At 35.8% G+C, this 21,623-nt stretch overlaps 1 non-coding gene across 1 annotated transcript; it reads right to left on the reverse strand.

Moving 5' to 3' along the window:
- Positions 1-8,458: 8,458 nt before the first annotated feature.
- On the reverse strand, positions 8,459-8,565 carry LOC141681182 (small nucleolar RNA R71). The gene has a single exon (XR_012558624.1). It is a non-coding gene; the product is annotated as a small nucleolar RNA R71 (small nucleolar RNA).
- Between the last annotated feature and the right edge of the window lie 13,058 nt (positions 8,566-21,623).

Below are 21,623 nucleotides of genomic sequence, written 5' to 3' on the forward strand. Positions count from 1 at the left end.
AAGACAGAGAGAGGATATTCTAATATTTTATTCACTTTTATACTTTAACTCTCTATTTGCTTTTACTCACTTTCTACTCCTGACGTTGGTTTTTCATTTAGACATTTTATCAAACACCTAACAGGCACTCTTAAATCTCGATTATTTTCATGGCACCTAAGGATTTAATGATTGATGGAGCTAAATTTGTTCCAAATAACTATGCTGCAATTCTTGATAATGCTGAAGCTCCGTCTGAGTTGCATTTTGTACAAGATCTTCTTGCACACAGTGAAATCGGGTATGCATTGACCCAACCTTCAACCTTTTCGAGCCAACAAGTTCTGACATTTTGGAGGACTGGAAACTTTGATAATGCTGGTCAAAATGGTACTCCTAGTATTGTTTTTGAAGTGGGTGATTCTACATATGGGGTAACTCCTGGTACAATTCGCAAGGCCCTACATCTACCAGAAGGATGTATTTTTTCAACCCCGGAGGAATCAGCTCTTAAAGAGTTCATGGCTAGTTTGGGGTATGAGCAGAGTTTGGCAAAGCTTGGGAAGTTGAAACGGGCTCATATCAGAAAGGAATGGAGCTTCTTCTTTGACTGCATAACTAAAGCTTTTGGGAATAAATGTTCAAACTTTGATGCTATTCCTATAATGAGTCAGCACATCGGGTATGCTATCATTAACCAAACTCATTTTGATTTTGCAACTGCTGTGATAGGTTTTATTGGGGATAGGATGACAGAAGATAGGAATGTTGTCTACTTTGCTAGATTTTGTCAGCTTATTATTAATCATTGTTGTGCTGATAACCCCCAACCTACCACTGACTTAACTCCATCTTTCAAAATTGCAAAACGAGCCTTTAATGATTTGGTAAATACTGATGTTAAGAAGAAGGTGGTTAGATCCTTACAGATTCCTCAATCTGTAAAACAGATCTTAGTAAATGCTGATCCTGATACCTACAGATCTGTTTATCCTGATGTCCAACCAACCACCACATCTCAAACACCACAACAATCATCAGCACATACCACTCATACTACTCAACCTACCCTCAGACAATATCTCAAATCATATCTCTCCACTTCACAGACAGTTCAACCTTCATCCTCAGCACCTCCTGTGAAGCCTTCATCTTCCAAGGCTAAGAGGACAAAGATAGTTCCCCAAACACCTCAGAAGAGAAGGAGGATTGTTTTGAGAGATAAATCTGACAGTGAGGAACAGGTTTCTACATCAGAACCTATTGTCAAAGAAGCTGAGAAAGCTCCTTCTCAGAAGGATTCTACAATTGGGGGATCTAGGCTTCTCAAAAGGCTCAGAAGAATGACTGTTGATGAAATTCCCAAGGAATCCATATCTTCAAAGAGATACAAGAAACAGAGGGCAAAAAGGCCAGTTTCAGATGATGAAGAAGCAACAGATAAGGAAGGAGATCAGGAATCTCTGATCTCACAAGAACCAGTTTCCGCTAAGGCCCCTGCTTCTCCATTACCTTCAACTAAGGAAGTTTTTACTGAAAAGGCCAACACACCATCTGTGTCTCCTAGGACTGTATCTCCTGTTAATTCAGGCACAAGTACTGATATTGATATTCAGAACTTGGTTGTGCCTGAAGTACTTTACTTAGAAGCTCCAACATCAACTAATCCATCAACAACACCTGTTACTGATGCTCCTCAACCTCCAGAGTTATCTACTACACCTTCTCTGCATCTAGATGCTGATAATCAGAATATAGGTGAGCATCAGGATATGGCTGTTGATCAGAACTTAGAACCAGATCAGCAATTAGAGGATGATCCTGAAGCCTCCATTGCTACTCATACTGTTGTTTTATCGGAAGATACTGATTCGTCAAGTTCTGATGTTGCAAATGCTGGAGATACTGGTGATGCTGCTCTAACTGTAGATGCTGATAAAGCAGGTCCTTCAGGACATGCTCCTCAACAAACTGTTCTTAAATCTGAACTTGTGAAGAAGTTTATTACAAGAGAAACACCAGTGCCTTGGAGTGAAACTCCTGCAGGACAGGAGTGGACTAAGGAATGGAACTCAGTTTCCTGTGTTCCAAATGCAAAGCATCTTGCTGAGCACTTGACTAAAGATGATGAGATGTTAATTACTGATGATTTCAAAACACAGCTTAGAGTCACTACATTGAGTACTAAACATCTACAAGGTCTTCATTCAACTACTCATGCAGAGTTACATAAGATTCAGGAAGAATTCATTAAGCAAAAACAAGTTCAGAAAATTGACAAGAAAAAATTCTTCCAACCTACCTTTGACAGAGTTGCTTATATTGAGAAGACTCGAGAGAAACAACAAGCTCAAATTAATGATATTCTGAAAAATCAAGCTTCTCAGCAATCTCAACTTAATGAAATCCAAGCCTCAGTGGAATTGCTTGTCTCTCTTCTCTTACCTGCTGATGCCAAAAAGGGGGAGAAAGTAATTAAGTCCAAATGCAAAACTGATAAGACACTGAAGGGGAAGGATGATGAAAAGGATGACCAAGGAAACTCTAGAATGGGTAGAGGTCATAGTCAAGGTAGAGGTTTCTCATCAAGAAAAGCTGAAATCAAAAGTCACAGGACAAGTTCTGCTACTGGTAAAAGGATAAGTTCTGATGAACTTTTAGATCTTGATGAAGAAATGTCAAGACAGTTATTTCTTCAGGAAAATCCAGGAATGGACTTGGAGAGTTTAATGGAAGAAGAAGCCAGACTTAAATCAGAAAAAGTCACATCTAAATCTGAAGCTTCTGGTAAAAAGATACTTCCAAAACTTAAAGGCATTGTGATAAAAGAAAGGACAAATACTGAAGCAACATTGGCTAAATCACAACCGCAGATAGATCCAAGATCCAAGGGTAAAGAAAAAGTTGGTGAACCTATCAAGGTTTATGTGCCTCCTGAGAATGAAGAAATCACTGATGAAAAGGATGATCTTGCTCTGACTTCAAGAAAAGTTTTTAAGACAACCTCTGACATGGCTCAAGTTGTTCAGAATCAAGAGACAGTAAGTTCTGATATTTCAAAGAAGCAAGTAACCTCTGACATAGCTCAAGTTAACTTGATATCAGAAGATAAATAAAAAATACTCCTACTAGGATTCACTAAAGCAAAACAGACTCAACCTTTGAAGACTGCTGCAAGTGGTTTTGAAACAAGAGTAGTTATTGGAAAGGAAGCAAGAGATAAAACTGGATTGGGAAGTGCTGATGAAAGAAGAATACAAAACACTACCAATGATCCAACTTCCTTGAGTGAACCAGGTATTGGAGCAACTCCTGAGAGATTGAATCAACTGGAATCTGTACAAATGGTTTACCATACCTACTTGAAAGAACACATCTTGTTGTACTTCATGACAGATGGTAGGGTTTATCATATAAGGCAAAATGCCATTCCATTGAAGTATTTTGAAGAACTGGAGCATGTACTATTCTTACTTCAAGTGAATGACAGATTAACAGAAAGTACTGCAAACTATTTGAAGGATCAGATTCAGAGACAGAAAAGGCTTTATTCTGTTAAGTCTGACAGCACATATCTTCCAAAGTACAGAGATCACAAGGGTGATATAGTTGAAATGAAGCCCAACACTGCTAAGATTATAACTACCTTTCTGGGTTACAGGGCTGTGGAATTCAATCTTGAGTTTGATAAGGCATATTTGATCATACTGGATCAGGATATAAGAAAAGCTAAGATTAATGATCTCAGGGCTGCAATCTTTCAAATTGGTGAAGATACTGCAGAGCTTAAAGATGCTAAAAGGAGGATGATTGATGAACTTAGATATGCTAAGAAATGTTTGTTGAAGAACTATCTCAGAACAACTCCTGACATCAGAGAGATCAGAAGATGAAGCCAAGTCAAGATCTACAACTGATTAAATTCTGATATTTGTACAGACTGAAGCTGTTATCAGAAGTTAAAGATTGGTAAAGCTTTAAGGACTGTAAGTTGTAGTTATCTAGTCTAATTCTCATGCATTTGTACTTAATGTTTTTGACATCATCAAATATCTGTTAAACTTGCATATTATGCTAATTTACAAGTTGGGGGAGATTGTTAGATATATTTGATAATGTCATGGCTAATATGATTTATGTTTAGTTTTCAGATCTTACTTAAACAGGATAAATCAGTACTTACTGGAAGTCAGGACTTAAGGATATCAATACTTATATTATCAGGAGATAATCATCAGAAGATGGATATCAGAACTTAAGTACTGAAGGACGTTCAGATAAGGACAGCAGCTGATTAAAGGAAAGAAGATCGAGATAAACATAAGAAGAGATATGCATGAAGAAGGAATTCTATGAAGAATAGAATACTTGGAAGAAAAGATATCTGATTGATATATTTTAGGAAGCAGAATTATATTCCATATCAATTAGCGATTATCTTGTAACTGTGTAGTATATAAACACAGACATAGGGTTTACACTAAAAGTGTTATCATATTCGAGAAGATTATTCATTGTAACCCTAGCAGCTCTCGTGATATTTGTTCATCACTGAGAGGTAACAATTCCATACTATAACAGAGTTTATTGTTTCAATAAAGTTTGTTTTCTGTTATTTGAGTTATTAAAAGTTCGATTTGATTGTACTTTACACTGTATTCACCCCCTCTACAGTGTGTGTGACCTAACAAGACCGTACCCGGCCTGTCGCTTATGCCGAATCAATTAGATGGACTTACTTCCCGAATGTTGGGTAAGTAATCAATTCATTTATCAAAACAACAACCTCGTTGCGAATATAAAATACACCACAGAGCCGGATCCCTCAATTTTTAAGCGAGTATTTAAATTCGAAAGGAAGATCTTAAATTTGAAAACGAGTTTTGGGATCCTCTCTAACTTTTAAAATCATTTTGAAGACTCGAAAACATTTTTAAGAATGTTTGGAGTAAAGCTGATTTAATGAAATAAATTAGTCCCGATATGTTAGAAATTATCTGAATATTATTTAAATAATATTCACATAAGGATAATCTTTATAAGAATAATTGAAGTAGAAGTTTTAAAACTCATACTTGAAATGAATAATAAATAACCAAAGATATATTTATACGAAAGTACGATCTTTATTTGAATAATCGAAAATAGGTTTGATTATCGAAACATTATTCTTTAATAAAATAAAGAATATTATTTAATAAAAGAAGAGGAGTCATAATTCCTCGAATGAATATTCAAAATAATATTCATTAAATAAAATAAGCGGAGTCATAAGTCCTCGAATGAATATTCAAAAGAATATTCATTAAATAAAATAAAGTTATCGAATAAACCTTATTCAATTAATAGTTTTGAAAAATATATCTATAAATATATAAATATATATATATATATATATATTATACTCGGGAACATCGACTCCTGGTTTAGAAATTGTTCACCTTTGGGTCCCCTATACTAAGGGTATACGCAACTACTGCTTATCTCTAACATAGGTATTATGCAACTTATAAGCATTTGAATCAACAATTAGATATCAAGATTGCGAAACAGGCATGCATATAAATATCATATCACATGCTCCAATATATCGCAAGACTTTGCTAATAATAACCATGCACTTATCACAAGATAATGCATATACATATATACATCACAACAACAGTTATATGAGTAGAAAACTTTCATGAGTGACTGGGGGTGGTAAAAGGCCTAGGGCGAGTCTGGTAACCTATAAACAATATATAAGTTGGAATTACGCTTAAGAAACTAGACTTTAACCAATTAGACTCTAACGTTCGCTTACGGTCGCTTAACGATTCACATAAGTCGCTCGAGTACCCTCGGCTCCACCATTTTTTAATAAATTAACCATTAAAAATTTTAAGGCGATTCTTTCGCGAGTACTCTACCAACTACCTAGTCCACTTTACATAATTGTTTCATACTCCAATTAGTCATTTAAGGGCCTTAACCAAGATTTCAAAGTAAGGCGAGGGGAAATGGTTCGTCCTCGAAACGTCGTTACTTAAAACGGTCGTTTCTCCTAAACCGTACATCGGATTCAAACGAACCACATATCAAAACGAAGCTCGTAACATGAACTATATAAAAATGGCAATAGTAAAATCTTACAGTGAGTTCACGGATACTGAAGTTTAGAACAGAAACAGTCTAAGGTAAATCGGGCATTACGACGACTATGTTTACGTGATTACCAAAGTTTAAACTACTCCAATCAATCCACAAATCAACCCACAACCAACCATACAACCAAACTTCATACAAGTCCTAATAAAGCAGTCCATAACCTCATGTTTTATCCAATTATTCAACCACAACAAGAGCTACTAACTATACTTAAGGTTCATTAACCAATAACCAAGATCTACAACTCAAACTCATTACAAATTCAACCAAACTCTAAATATACATGAATCATGCTTTCATGAACTATAAAAAACAAAACCAAACCTAATATCAAAGTAAAGTTAGGGTTTGGAGGGGGTATACCTTCCTTGGAGTGATTAGAGTAGCTAGGAAGCCTTAAGAAGCCTTGAGATAACTTAGGAATGCTTGGATCTTAAAGGAAATCAAAGAAAATAAAGTTAGTAATCTCGAAAACACTATTCATCATCTTCTTGCTTGATTTATTGGAAGAGATTCATGAATAAATAGAAGCTTAAACTCCTAGGATTGCTTATCTAATCATAAGGGACCTTGGGTAATTACCTTGCAAATTAGCAAGGCTAGAATCTTGATTTTTGGAATTTTTTTCTTTGAAATGATGAAGAAGCCGAGAGTAGATGTTCTTGGGAGAGTATTTTCTTTGTTGAATGTGTTTGTGGTGGAAAATGAAGTGAATGGGATATTTGGATGATTTGTTGGTTGATTAAAGTGAGTGGAGTATGACTAAGCATGACATCATCTTGGTGACTTCATCTTTTGCCACTTGTCATCACTTGGTGGTGGAAGCATCTTCTTATGCTAATCCTTTCTTAATTGTTTGGTTATCATCCTTAATCCTTGCACTAATCTCTCTTGCATTACTTGTCGTTTAATTATTTTACGACTCGTTTATCGTTCGTTCTTGCTAATCGTTTGAGGGATCATATCCGGGATCTTATTACTTGAGTTCCCCTAAAACTTTCTCAATATATTATATTCCTTATATGATCCTTTCTTTTAATCCTCGAATTTAAATCCTTTTAATCATGTTACCTTATACTCTATTCTTTCGGTATCTGGTGGATTTTTCGGGAAAAATCAAAGTGTTCGAATTTGGATTCTGACGATCGTTACATACACTTATATACCATATAGAGTACTAATAAGATCTCAGAATATCAATAAAAAAACTGCTACATAGTGTGGCATGAAAAGTTTTCTTAATCAGCATAATCAGCAAAATCACTATTCATAAGGGTTACAAAAATTTCCAAAAATTGAGGTTATTACAGGTAGTAGGGTATTCTTACAACGAAAGTTGGCGTTTACTAGTTTCGTGTTGTCTGATTAGTTGTCATCACAATTGCATGCTAAGGTTAAGAACAATGAATTTGAATGAAGTAGTAATAAAGTTAGAATCCTATGTTGTCTCATATAAGTAATTCAACCTCAACTCTCTTGGTTAATGTTATTTAGTATAATCTCTTAGTTTAATCAAAACCCAAATTATTATTTGTCTTAGCATTGAACGATAGCCATATCATTGTTGCACAAGTGCATAAAATGAATTTAACCTAAACCATCTGTGGGAACGAACTAGAAAGAATTCTATATTACTTGTGAACGCGTATACTTGCATGTAATTTTAGCGCGTGTTTTCATCCTAACAAGTTATTGCACCGCTGCCGGGGACTCGGTGTTAGTTTTTAGTTTATGTGCTTGACATCAGTGGTCGTTAAAGTTCACTGACTCAGATATTTTACTTACTTGTTGCTTGGTTGTGTTTCAAGTACTCTAGAGAGCGTTTATGCTAACGCGTTCTCGATCTCGAAAGAGAACACTGGATAAAGCGGAGGAAGACGTTGAAGTAGAAGAAGTTTTTGAAGAAGCTGAGAAAGTTAAAAAAGAAAATATTACTGCAATGGGAGAACCAGCAGTGAATCCGAAGGCTTTGATAGATTATTCTCAACCGAAGATCAATGATATTCAGTCTAGCATTGTTAGACCAGCCATCGCGGCTAATACTTTTGAAATCAAGGCTAGCACGATTCGGATGATGCAGAACTCAATCCAGTTTGGGGGTTCTCCAACGGAAGATCCCAACATGCATATTAGAGATTTCATCGAGATCTGTGACACTTTCAAATTCAACAACGTTTCTGAAGATGTTGTTAAGCTGAGGCTTTTCCCATTCTCTCTAAGGGATAAAGCTAAGTGTTGGTTGCATTCTCAACCATCAGGCTCTATTACTACTTGGGAAGATCTTGCTCAAAAGTTTCTTACTAAATTCTTCCATACGGCAAAGACAGCTGTAATCAGAAACGCTCTTACTCAATTTGCGCAGCAATCGGGAGAGTCTTTAGGTGAAGCTTGGGAGCGTTATAAGGAGATGCTTAGGAAGTGTCCTTATCATGGGATGCCTGACTGGATGATTATCAACTGCTTTTATAAAGGCTTGGGAGTACAGTCTAGACCCATGCTAGATGCAGCATCAGGTGGAGCCTTATGGGCTAAGAGCTATGATGAAGCTTATGAGTTGATTGAACTGATGGCTGCTAATGAATACCAGAATCCAACTCAGAGACTACCTCAAGGAAAGGTAGCAGGAATTCTGGAGGTGGATGCAGCTACTGCTATAGCTGCTCAGCTTAAGGCTTTAACGATGAAGGTGGATTCTTTGGCTAATTATGAAGTTAATCAGATAACAAGTGTCTGTGAGCTTTGTGCAGGTGCGCATGAGATTTGTGAAGGCAATGACATTGAGGTCTGGGAAGGTTACAAGCCCCGAAAACTATCAAGTTCCAGAATCTGAAGTTTTGGCTAAAGAAGATGTGCAGAAGGAAGTAGAAGTGGAATCAAGGAAGAAAATTGTGGAACACACTCCTTCTGAGGGTATTACAGGGGCGAAACAGGTCTATTCTCCACCTCCTTTCCCTAAGAGGCTGCAGAAGCAAAAGTTGGATAAGCAGTTTGCTAAGTTTCTAGAAGTGTTCAAGAAACTTCATATCAACATACCTTTTGCTGAAGCTCATGAACCGATGCCTAACTATGTGAAGTTTATGAAAGGTATTCTCTCTCGAAAAGTGAAGCTCGATGACTGAGAGACTGTTGCTCTCACGGAGGAATGCAATGCTGTGCTGCAACAGAAGTTGCCTCCAAAGCTTAAAGATCCTGGAAGCTTCACTATTCCTTGCACCATCGGAAACTTATCGTTCGACAAGTGTTTATGTGATTTGGGAGCTAGCATCAATCTGATGCCTTTGTCTGTCTTCAAGAAGTTGGATTTACCTGATCTAAAGCCTACATATATGTCCTTGCAGTAGGCCGATCGTTCTATTATATATCCATGAGGCATTGTGGAGGATGTTTTGGTCTAGGTGTACAAACTCATCTTTCCTGCTGACTTTGTAGTTCTTGATTTCGAGGAGGATAAAAAGATTCCCATAATCTTGGGAAGACCATTCTTGGCTACTGGCCGAACCTTGATTGATGTACAGAAGGGTGAGCTCACTATGCGAGTATTGGATAAGGATGTGACTTTTAATGTATTCAATGCCATGAAATTCCCTACTGATAATGAGGAGTGCTTAAAAGTGGAATTGATCGATTATGTGTGTTAGGTCAAACAACACTGTAGAAGGGGGTTGAATACAGTGTAGAATACAATCAAATTGATTTAAAGCACAAGTAACAGAAAATAGATGTATTCGATATAATAAACTCTACTATAATGGAACTGTTCTCTCTCAGTGATGAACAAATATCATGAGAGCTGCTAGGTTATAATTGTATGATCTTCTCGATGATCGTAACTCTTTTAGAGTAAACCTATGTCTGTGTTTATATAGACACACAGTTATAAGATAACTTCTAGTTTATATGGAATATAATTCTGTCTCCTAAAATATATCAACCAAATATCTTATATAATTCTTCTAGTCCTCTAACTCTTTTCATGCATATCTTCTTCTTGTATTAGTCTCGATCTTCTTTCTTGTAAATCAACTTCCTTCCTTAACTATTAGTCCTCCAGTACTTAAGTTCTGATATCCATCTTCTGCTATTATCTTCTGATAATCTAAGTCCTAATATCCTTAAGTCCTGACTTCCAGTAAGTCCTAATTCCAGTAAGTATTGATATTTTCTGTTAGTTAAGATCTGAAAACTAAACATGAAACATATTAGACATGACATCTCAAATATATCCAACAATCTCCCCCAACTTGTAATTATGCAAGAATGTACAAGTTAATAGATTTGATGATGTCAAAAACATTTAAGTTCAAATGCAATAAGAGTTTAATAAGACTATTAATTACAACTTACAAAACATCTAGCTTTACCAATCATCACTGAATCAACCTGAATCCATAATGATTCTTAACAAAATCATTTATCAGATTATCTTCAGCTTTCTTCAGAACTTCAGCTAACTGTGCTTTGACCTGCATCAGTTCTTCTTCTTTATTATCACCAATTTGATAAATGGCTGTTCTGAGAGCTTGAATGGATGTTCTTTCAAGTCCATCACCAAGTCTAATAACCTTAGGATGTGAAGAGTTTTCATTATAACATAAACATCTTCCTTTCAGAATAACTTCCACCTTAGCAGAATTCTTCAGCATAGGAATTTCTCTTCCATCACCTTCAGTAATCATTGGACTGTAATGAGAAGTCTTTATACCAGAGATTCTGAATAGATCTCTTATAGCCTTCAAAATGTATTTTGACCATCTTCTCATAACATCAGATTTTACTTCCAGAAGATAGTGAATTTGTTGAAGTTCTCTGATAGACTTCTTTAATACATCAGTATCAGCTAATCTATAAGTCCTTCCATCATTGAGAAATAAGATCAGTTTCTCTTTTAGATTCTCCTTATCATGAGCATCTATCACAACTTGAGCAGACAACACCTTGTCAAGGTGCCTTTGTTTGATTTGTTCATATGGTTTGTCTGTCAATATGAAAGGATCTCTTAGAGTAACCTATACTCCTATTTGAATCTTCTCTTCGTCAGAACCTAATCCAGCTCTATCTCTAGGTTGCTTGGCTTTCAACCCAAATGTAGCAAGTTGATTAATCATGACATTGGATTTTGGTTTAACTGGAGTAGCTTTCTTCCATAATAGCTTCTTCTTATCAGCAATTGTCATTTTATCTAAATCAACTTGAGCATTGTCAGTAGTTGATGTCTTGATAGCTTGATCAGAATTTGCTGTTTCTTCTGTACCTTCCTGTCCTTTATTCTGAGTAACAACTTGAACAGTGTCAGAGGTTGTTTTAGAATCTTCAATTATCTTTCTTCTTTTCAGAATTTGAACCATTTTACACACTGGTTTCATCAGATCTTGAGAATTTTTCAAGTCCAGTGACTTGGTTGGTTCATAAATTTTTCCTTTCCCTTTGTCTTAGGGATCACTCTCAGTCTGTGATCTAGTCTCGAACTTTGAAGTTTCAGAATTTGACTTTCCTTGATCATATTGCCTTTTTCCTTAGGCCTTAGAGGTTTCTTTGCATCAGAAGCTTTAGACTTAGGAATTGTCTTCTCAACAACAAATCTAGCTTCTTCCTCCTTGAGAGTTTCTAAATCCATTCCTAGATTGTGTTTCAGAAATAATCTTCTTGCTATCTCCTCATCAAGGGTCTGGATTTTAGGATCTTTATAATAAACAATAGTCTACTTCCCCTTTAACTTCAGAGTTTGCAAAAACTTCTGAGAATCTTCAGATCCTAACTGAAACAGAATATCAGAACTTGACATCAGACTTTGCTTATCACCACTTGACTTCAATCTTTGAGAATTCACAGCATCAGAACTTGGCTTGTTCTGAATAGAAGATTTTCCTTGAACTTTTCTTTAACCTCTGCTCTTTTCAGAGTTTCCCTGGTCATCACCTTTATCATCCTTTTTCTTTAGTTCTTGAGTAGGTGAGCATTTGGACTTAACTACCTTCTCCCCCTTTTTTGCATCATCAGGAAGTAAGAGAGAAAGAAGAAGTTCAAGTGAAGAATGGATTCATCCAATTGAGCTTTTTGAAAAGCTTGATTAGCCAAAACCTCAGCAATTTGGGCCTGTTGCTTCTCTTGAGTTTTCTCAATGGTTGCAACTTTTTCAGAAATAAGTCTGATATACCTGTTCTTGTCAAGCTTGATTTGTAGATTGAACTTATCATCTTGTTCTCTGAGTGTATCAACCTTTTCATGAGTAGAAGTATGTAGACCTTGGAGATGTTTTGTAGACAGAGCTGTGATCTTGAGTTGTGTCTTGAAATCAGCATTTGTGAGCAACTCATCAGCTTTTGCAATATGCTCTGTCAGAATTTTAGAACATGGAATAAAATCTGATTCATTCCACTTCTTGGTCCACTCAACACCTCTGTGAGTATCCTCCCAAGGAATAGGTGCTTCCTTTTCAACAAATTTCTTCACCAATTCTTCCATGCCCAGAGTAGGTACTGGAGTCTCAACAGAAACACTGTCATCAGAACTTGAGGAAGACTCATTCTGTTCTGATAGCTCAACAGTGTGTGAAGCAACTAGAGAATCAGGGATAACATCATCTAAATTCTGATCAGCAAAATTTATCTCCAGAGCTGGTGTCTTTGATGTAGATGGAGCTTCCAGATAAAGAACTTCAGGTATATTCAAATTATGAATATCTATTTCAGAATTATCAGTTTGTTCTTTAGCATCATCTGTAGCTTTAATAGGAGAGACAGGAGGGGTAACAACTGTGTCATTAGCAGTGTCTTTGGCTTGAGCTGGAAGGGCTTCAATGATAATTGGTTCTTGTGAGATCAGAGATTCCTGATCCCCTTCCTTAGCTTCTTCAGTATCTTCTGATATAGCCTTAGCCAAACACCTCCTAGCCTTCATTTTGTTCAATCTCCTTGCCAATGAAGGAGTTGCTTCAACAACATCAGAATTTACAGATTTCCTTTTCAAAGTATCAGAACTTTGAGCTGCTTTTTCTTTCTGAGAAGTAACATTCTTAGCTTCTACTATCACATGTTCAGATGCATGAACTCGTGCTTCAATTATTTCCTCTTCACTCTCAGACTCATCTCTGAGAATCATCTTCCTTCTCTTTTGTGGAGGTTGAGAAACATAATTTGTCCTCTTAGAAGGTTTAGAAGATGAAGGTCTGGTTGTGTGTGCTGATGGTTGAGAAGTCTGAGGTGTTTGTGTAGAGGTGGTAGGTGCTGATGGTTGAGGTTCTGATGGTTGGACATCAGGATATAGTGCAGTGTATTTAACTGGATCATATATTATTAAGGCTTGTTTGACAGATAAAGGAACTCGGAGGGGTCTTAACACAACCTTCTTATTATGAGTAGATAATAAGTCATTAAAAGCTCTTTTAGCTAGTTTGAATGATGGAATTAATTCAGTAGCTGATTGAGGCTTATTATCACAACAAAAACTAGATATAAGCTGACAGAATCTAGAAAAATAAACAGTATTTCTGTCTTTCTATCATCCTATCCCCAATGAAACCTAAGACATCACTTGCATAATCAAAATCAGTTTGATTAAGGAGAGCATACCCGATTTGTTGACTGAATATGGGAATTGCATCGAAGTTAGAACATTTGTTTGCAAAAGCCTTAGTAATGCAGTGAAAGAAGAAACTCCATTCCCTCCTATGTAAGGTCTCTTCAATTGACCCATCTTTACCAATGTCTTTTTATACCCCAGACTAGCCATCATATTTTGAAGAACTGGCTCCTCAACAGTAGAGTAAACACAGTTCTCAGGCAGATGCAGTGCTTGTCGAACCGTGGCCAATGTCATGACATGCTCGTCCTCCCCTGATGAAAAGATAATGTTTGGGGACCCTTGAGCACCACCATCATCATATACTCCACTTCTCCAGAACTCTAGGACTTGAGTTCCAGAGACTGCATCAGGTTGGGTCAGAGCGTACCCAATATCAGAATTAGCGAGAAAATCCTGAATGAAGTGAAGTTCCGATGGAGCTTCAGCCTTGCTAAGAATGGCGGAGTAGTTGTTAGGAACAAACTTAGCTCCATTGAAAATTACGTCTTTTGGTGCCATCTCTTGAAGAAATTAAGTGAGAAAGAGAGTGTTTGCAAAGTTTTTGTTAAAAGTCCTGAAAGAAAACACTTCAGAGAATATTAAAGAGAGAGAGAGAATAAGAGAGATGAAAAATAGAAAAGTAAATAAAAGATGATAAAATCTGTTAACTCCCATATATATACTCTCTCCACTCAACAGTTATATTTTTGAAGCTTAATATACACTTTACACCTGGCACCGTGTGAACAGTCAATAAACGACTAGAGAGGAGTTAATGGGCACGTAAAATAAGCAATAATTACTGTGCACATGCAGTTTTTCAGTACATACACGTTAACCACTAACCTATAATGATTATGACTGTTTTTATCTCACCCAAATTTATTCTGATTTAAATATGACTGTTTCAGATTTTACCATAAATAAGTCAAGTAAAGAAAAATGCCACGTAAGCATCAAAGGTTCTGTCAGGATTTACTATCAGAACTTAACTTATATCAGATTTTAACAGTCATCAGCTAATGGTTTCTGTACTCAAAGAATGAAAATCTTTTTCTGTGATTCTTCATACAAATACTGACTTGTTTTCTTCAGAGTTTAATCATCAGAACTTCCATCAGAACTTGTCCTCAAAATTTATGCAAATGACACTTAACTGTTTGTCAAAAACAACTTAATCACCACAGTAATTTTCATCATTTATATGGAGTGAAAGTGTGTGCATTCAACAAAATATCAGATAAAGATTAAAGTTTGATCAACTTCAGTACATCTTAGAAATAAGGCATAACTAAGAAAAATGCTTAAAATATGTCATCAGTCATAATGTCTTCTATAGAACAAATTTATACATGAGTCCACCTCAACTGTTTGTGCTCATTTTATGCATCTTTTAAAATTCCTTTTTACAGTGGCTTCTCAGTGTAAGTGAGTCATAACTGCTTATCAGAATTTATGTTGTTATCAGAGTATTTCTCTAGTAATCATAGAGTGTGAAAAGTCACCAAGAATTTTTTTTTGCTTTTCTAATGCATATTACTTAATACCAGCAATGCACTTGGGTCTTCCCTTCCACATTTTTACTCTAGATCTCAAAGGAGTACCTGACTTTTATTCTTTTCTTTTTTTTTTCTTTTGATAAGTGAGGCTTATCAGCACCTAGTTCATTCTTAAGATTTAATGACATCAGAATTTGACAGATAAAAAACAAGAATCTAGTTTATGACTTAGTAATAAGATACACAAAGTAGACTTGACTAAGCTCAATATCAGAATCTGCTTGTGTTAATGAGTTTCCACTTAAACAACTAATTCAAACATGGGATATCTAGTATGTTAAAGACTAATAGGTCAACATCTAGCATAGTTATCCTCATTGGATTGAATAGTCACAGATCATTCAAAACACTTATCAGAGTATATAAATCCACATCAGATAACAATCAGCATTTAATGATTTTTCAAATTAAGCATAGATTACATAAAGATAATAAAATCTGTAAACACTGATCATAAAGTCTGATGCATGAGAACAAAAAGCTTAACATATTTAGAGAAAGAACCTGAAACCATTCCAAGTTCATTTACCAATCTTATAAAGTAGCTTCACATAGTGGTTTTGTGAAGATATCTGCTAGCTGTTGATCTGTTGGAACAAAATGCAATTCCACTGTACCTTCATCCACATGTTCCCTTATGAAATGGTACCTAATGCTGATGTGCTTTGTCATTGAGTGTTGAACTGGATTACCTGTCATAGCAATAGCACTTTGATTATCACAGTAAATAGGGATTTTAGAAAATTCTAACCCATAATCCAGTAACTGATTCTTCATCCAAAGAATCTGTGCACAACAGCTTCCTGCAGCAATATATACTGCTTCTTCAGTTGATGTGGAAATTGACTTTTGTTTCTTGCTAAACCAAGAAATCAATCTGCCTCCAAGAAATTGGTAGCTTCCACTAGTGCTTTTCCTATCTATTTTGCATCCTGCAAAATCTGCATCTGAGTAACCAATTAGCTTAAAATCAGATTCCCTAGGATACCACAATCCTTGATCAGCTGTACCCTAAAGGTACTTAAAAATTCTTTTTATAGCTAATAAGTGAGGTTCTCTTGGATCAGCCTGAAATCTTGCACAAAGACAGGTAGCATACATGATATCAGGTCTACTTGCAGTTAGATAGAGTAAGGAGCCAATCATACCTCTGTAGTTGGTAATATCTACTGATTTACCAGTATCCTTATCTAACTTGGTTGCAGTGGCCATGGGAGTGGATGCAGTTGAACAATCTTGCATTCCAAATTTCTTCAGTAAATTTCTAGTATACTTGGATTGACAGATAAAAGTGCCTTCTTCAGATTGCTTGACTTGAAGACCCAGAAAATAGTTGAGTTCTCCCATCATACTCATTTGATATCTTGACTGCATTAGCTTTGCAAACTTCTCACACAATTTGGAATTAGTAGAACCAAATATGATATCATCAACATATATCTGTACCAAAAATAAGTCCTTTCCATGGTTGAGGTAGAATAGAGTCTTGTCAATTGTGCCTCTGTGAAATCCACTTTCCAGAAGGAATTGAGCTAAAGTCTCATACCATGCTCTTGGAGCTTGCTTAAGGCCATAAAGTGCTTTGTCAAGCCTGTAGACATGATTGGGAAATTTGGGGTCTACAAAGCCTGGAGGTTGTTCAACATATACCTCTTCTTCCAATTCTCCATTGAGAAAATCACTTTTCACATCCATTTGAAAGACTTTAAACTTCTTGTGAGCAGCATAAGCCAAAAAGATCCTTATGGCTTATAATCTAGAAACTGGTGCAAATGTTTCATCATAATCAATACCCTCCTGTTGAGAGTAGCCTTTAGTAACCAGTTGTAATAACCCCAATTTTTGGGAATTTTTGAAACCCTTATGAATAGTGTTTTTGCTGAATGAGAAAACTTTTCATGCCACGCTATGTAGGGGTTCTGTTATTGATCTTATGGGATATTATTAGTACTCTATGTGGTATATAAGTGTATGTAAAGATCGTCAGAATCCAATTCCGAACACTTTGATTTTTCCCGGAAATCCACAATATACGGAGAGAATTGAGTATAAGGTAACAGGATAAAAAGGATTTAAATTAAAGGATTATAAGAGAGGATCATAAAAGGAATATAATATATTGAGAAAGGTTAAGGGAACCTAAGTAATAAGATCCCGGGTATGATCCCTCAAACGATAAACGAGAACGAAAGATAAGCGAACCGTAAAACAAATAAGTGACCAAGAGACAAGCTTGTACAAGAAGCCAGGGATTGTGACATCATCAAACCACAAGGTGTGGACAAGTGGGAGCATAATGACATGTGCAAGGTGACACAAGCATGACATAGGGAAGGAGGAGGTGTGGTTGGTTTATAACCACACAAATAAAAGGTTAATTAAGTCATTAACCAAAAACAACACAAAAATCAACCAACCAAGCAAATCATTTCATTTTCATCAAACAAAACACAAAAATATCATTCTTCCCAAGCTAGCTCTCGGCCCATTTCTTAAAATTTGAAGATCCAAGCTCCACCACTTATTATTTAGCAAGGTAATTATCCTAGCTTCTCCTAGTTAAGTTACATACTTCCTATAAGTTTAAGCTTCTAATTCCAAGCCAATCTTTTTCTATAAATCAAGGAAGAAGATGGTGAATAGTAACCTTCAAGAAATAACTTTAGTTTTCTTGGATTTTTATGAAAGATTAAGGTTATACAAGCAAGGATCAAGGTTCTTTTAGGCATTCAAAGCTCTTGGGTTGTGTTAGGAAGCTTCAAGGAGGTATAAACAACTTTCACCTTTAACTTATAGTTTGAACTTTGAGTTTTGATGAGTTTATGGATGGATTAATGTCTATATAGAAATATCCATGTATGTATAGCAAGATCCATGTATGTTAGATAGTTGGGTTGGATTTGTGGTGATTTTGGATATGAATCTTGGTTAATGGTTAATGAATCTTAAGTTATGGATTAGTAGATCATGTTTGTGGTTGAATAAGTTGGAAAACCTTGAGATTATGGACTGACTTTGCCTTGATATAAGTTGTGTTTGATGTATTGATGATGGTTGGGTGGTTTATAGTGAATTGGTAAAGAATTGGAGTGGTATAAATATTGGTAATCGCGTAAACATAGCCGTCGTAATGTCCGATTTTCTTTGGACTGTTTTTGTGCATAGCATTAGGACCCGAGAACCCCCTGCTAGATTGTGACCACTGCCATGTTTAGATAGCTCATGTTACGAGCTTCGTTTTGATATGTAGTTCGTTCGATTCCGATTTACGGTTTAGGAGAAACGACCGTTTCAAGTAACGGCGTTTCGCGAACGAAACTTTTTCCCTCGCCTTACTTTGAAATGTAGGTTAAAGACCAAAAAGGGTTAATTAATGCATGAAACATTTATGGTAAGTGTTTTAGGCAGTTGGTAAGTCACTCGCGAAGGAATCGCTTTAAAACTCGTAAAGGTTAAATTATTAAAAATGGTGGAGCCGAGGGTACCCGAGTGACTTAAGCGAATCAGTGAGCGCAAAACAAGCGTTAGAGTCTAAGTTAGTTAAAGTATAGATTCACAAGTGACTTTGGTTTAATTCCAACTTACTTGTTGTTTATAGGTTACCAGACTCGTCCCGAGCCATTCGTAACCCCCAGTCGCTCAGGCAAGTTTTCTACCCGTTATAACTGTTGTTGTGATGAATATATGTATATGCATTATCTTGTGATAGATGCATGTTGGTTAATTAGCAATTTTTGCGATATATTGGAGCATGCTGATATGGTATATATATGCATGCCTGTTTCATATTCTTGAAATTTATATCTGTTGGTTCAGTTGATAATACCTATGCTAGAGAATAGCGGTAACTTGCATATACCCTTAGTATAGGGACCCAAAGGTGAAAATATTTTCTAAAAACCGGGAGTCGAGGATCCCGAGTAATCTTGTATATATGGATATGGATATATATATATATATTTATATATATATATATATATGGTTATAGTTTTCCAAACTATTAATCGAATAAGGTTTATTCGATAACTTTAACTTTATTTATTTATTTGAATATTATTTCGAATATTATTCGAGGGCTTATGACTCTTTTATATTATTTATTGAATATTATTTGAATATTCATTTGAGGATGTATGACTCCTTTATTTTATTTAATGAATATTATTTATAATATTCATTCGAGGTATTATGACTCAGCTTATTTTATTTATTGAATATTATTTGAATATTCATTTGAGGATCTATGACTCCGATTATTTGCTGAAATATATTCTTTATTTCATTAGAGAATAAACTGCTAATAATCAAACTTATTTTCGATTATTCAAATAAAGATAATACTTTCATATAAGTATATCTTTGGTTATTTAATACTCGTTTCAAGTATAAGTTTTAAAACTTCTACTTCAATTATTTTTATAAAAGGTTATTCTTTATGGGAATATTATTTAATTAATAATATTCAGATATTTTCTAATATTCTGGGGACTGATTTACTTCATTAAATCAGCCTTACTCCAAACACTCTTTAAAGTGTTTTCGAGTCTTCAAAATGATTTTTAAAAGTCAGAGCGGATCCCAAAACTCATTTTTATATTTAAGATCTTCCTTTTTAAAGGGGATTTAAATACTCGCTCAAAACCTGGGGAATCCGGCTCTGTGGTGTATTTTATATTCGCAACGAGGTTGCAGATTTGGTAAATGATTTGATTACTTGCCCAATGTTCGGGAAGTAAGTCCATTTGATTGAGTCGGCATAAGCGACAGGCCGGGGTACGGTCTATTATTGTGTAAGTGGCTGGGTGGCAGTCCATCAACGCGTGAGGGGCCGGGGTACAGTCTAGCGCGAGGTCCTAATGCGGCCAGGGTGATGACCGGTGAGGAATTCATCCATCTACAGTAGAAAAGGTTACTTATTGGTATCTTTGCCTGATCAGCGAGATATCGGGTTTATGCCAAAATTCTTTTCCTTTCCAAAATTCATTGGATGTTTCAAACTCTGTTCATACTTTACATAACAGAGGTTCCAGGAAATGTTTAAGAGATATATATATGTGGATATATATATATCGGGACTAAATAAAGTATCTCGTAACTTTATTTCATTCAATAATATTTCAAAGATTGAATCTATTCAAATCTTGTCTTGTAGTCTCATCTATGTGATGAACTTTTGAAACTGATTATAACTTGAACGGTGGTAGTTCAAGTAGTATTGGGAAAGATATAAGTATATTGGGGTATTTGCTAACCTCATCTTTTAAACTTATATCTAATTAATAATTGTCTTATGAATGACAAAGATTTTCAGAAAAACGTTGAAACAAGGTTAGATATATGAGATCACCTTGCAACGATATTTTTTTTTATACAGTTATACACTGGGACTTTGTGTATATTATGCATGGAAGAGGACTTCCAATATTTTGAAAAGTATATATGTATATATACTGAATATTTTGCGACTTCATCACATTAAGATATCAAACTTGGTTCATTTCTTTTGACCAAGACTTTCATGAGTATTATGAGTAGGCTCATATATTGTAAATCATTATACATATTATTTTGGTGGGCTTGCTGCTCACCCTTGCTTTATTTCTTCATCACACAACAACAGTTAGGAAAGATGGCCAGACTCCAGCAGACCCAGCGCAAGCGCGTGGGAAGCGTCCCGCGTCTTCCCGTTGATGTTGTAGCTGCTATAGCTGCAGAGGTAGATCTATTGTAGATCAGACCATCTACTTTTGAGAATCAATTATGTATAATTATAACTTGTGGCAGATAATGGCAATTAACTGTAAATTTATCAAGTAATCATTTTGGGTTGTAATAACTTTTAAATTGTGGATTCAAAGACTTGTACTTATTTAAATTTCATCTCTGAGACTATAACGGGTTGTGGTGTATGTTAGTGTGGGGTCACAGCATAAGGTTATTATTATTAATTAAGTGAAGTGATATTGTGGAAAGAAAGACCGTGACGACCCGGGTCCTCGACCCCGGATCTGGGGGTGTTACAGAAATGGTATCAGAGCTAAGCGTTATAAACCTCAGAGATGATGGGACGTTAAGATAATAAGTTAACTAAGATAATAAGAACTCTTGCCAAGTTCATAGTCGGGCTACCTAACGTACCACTGACAGTTAAAACCCTTATGGGAACCCTTATAAATATCGTGATAGGAGCGTAGTTCGTTATCGTATATGGTAGCGGGACTCCGAACCCTGATGTTGAGGAGCAACATCGCGATGATATTTTATTACTAATTGGAGATCGGATTGTGGATCCGATAGAGTGTCCTAATGCAGGACCGGATGATGTTGATATTGAGGATTTAGCGGTTGAGGATGTTGTCCTAGAAGGGATAGTTG

Source organism: Apium graveolens, chromosome 8 (assembly GCF_009905375.1).
Source record: "Apium graveolens cultivar Ventura chromosome 8, ASM990537v1, whole genome shotgun sequence".
Taxonomy (NCBI): Eukaryota; Viridiplantae; Streptophyta; class Magnoliopsida; order Apiales; family Apiaceae; genus Apium; species Apium graveolens.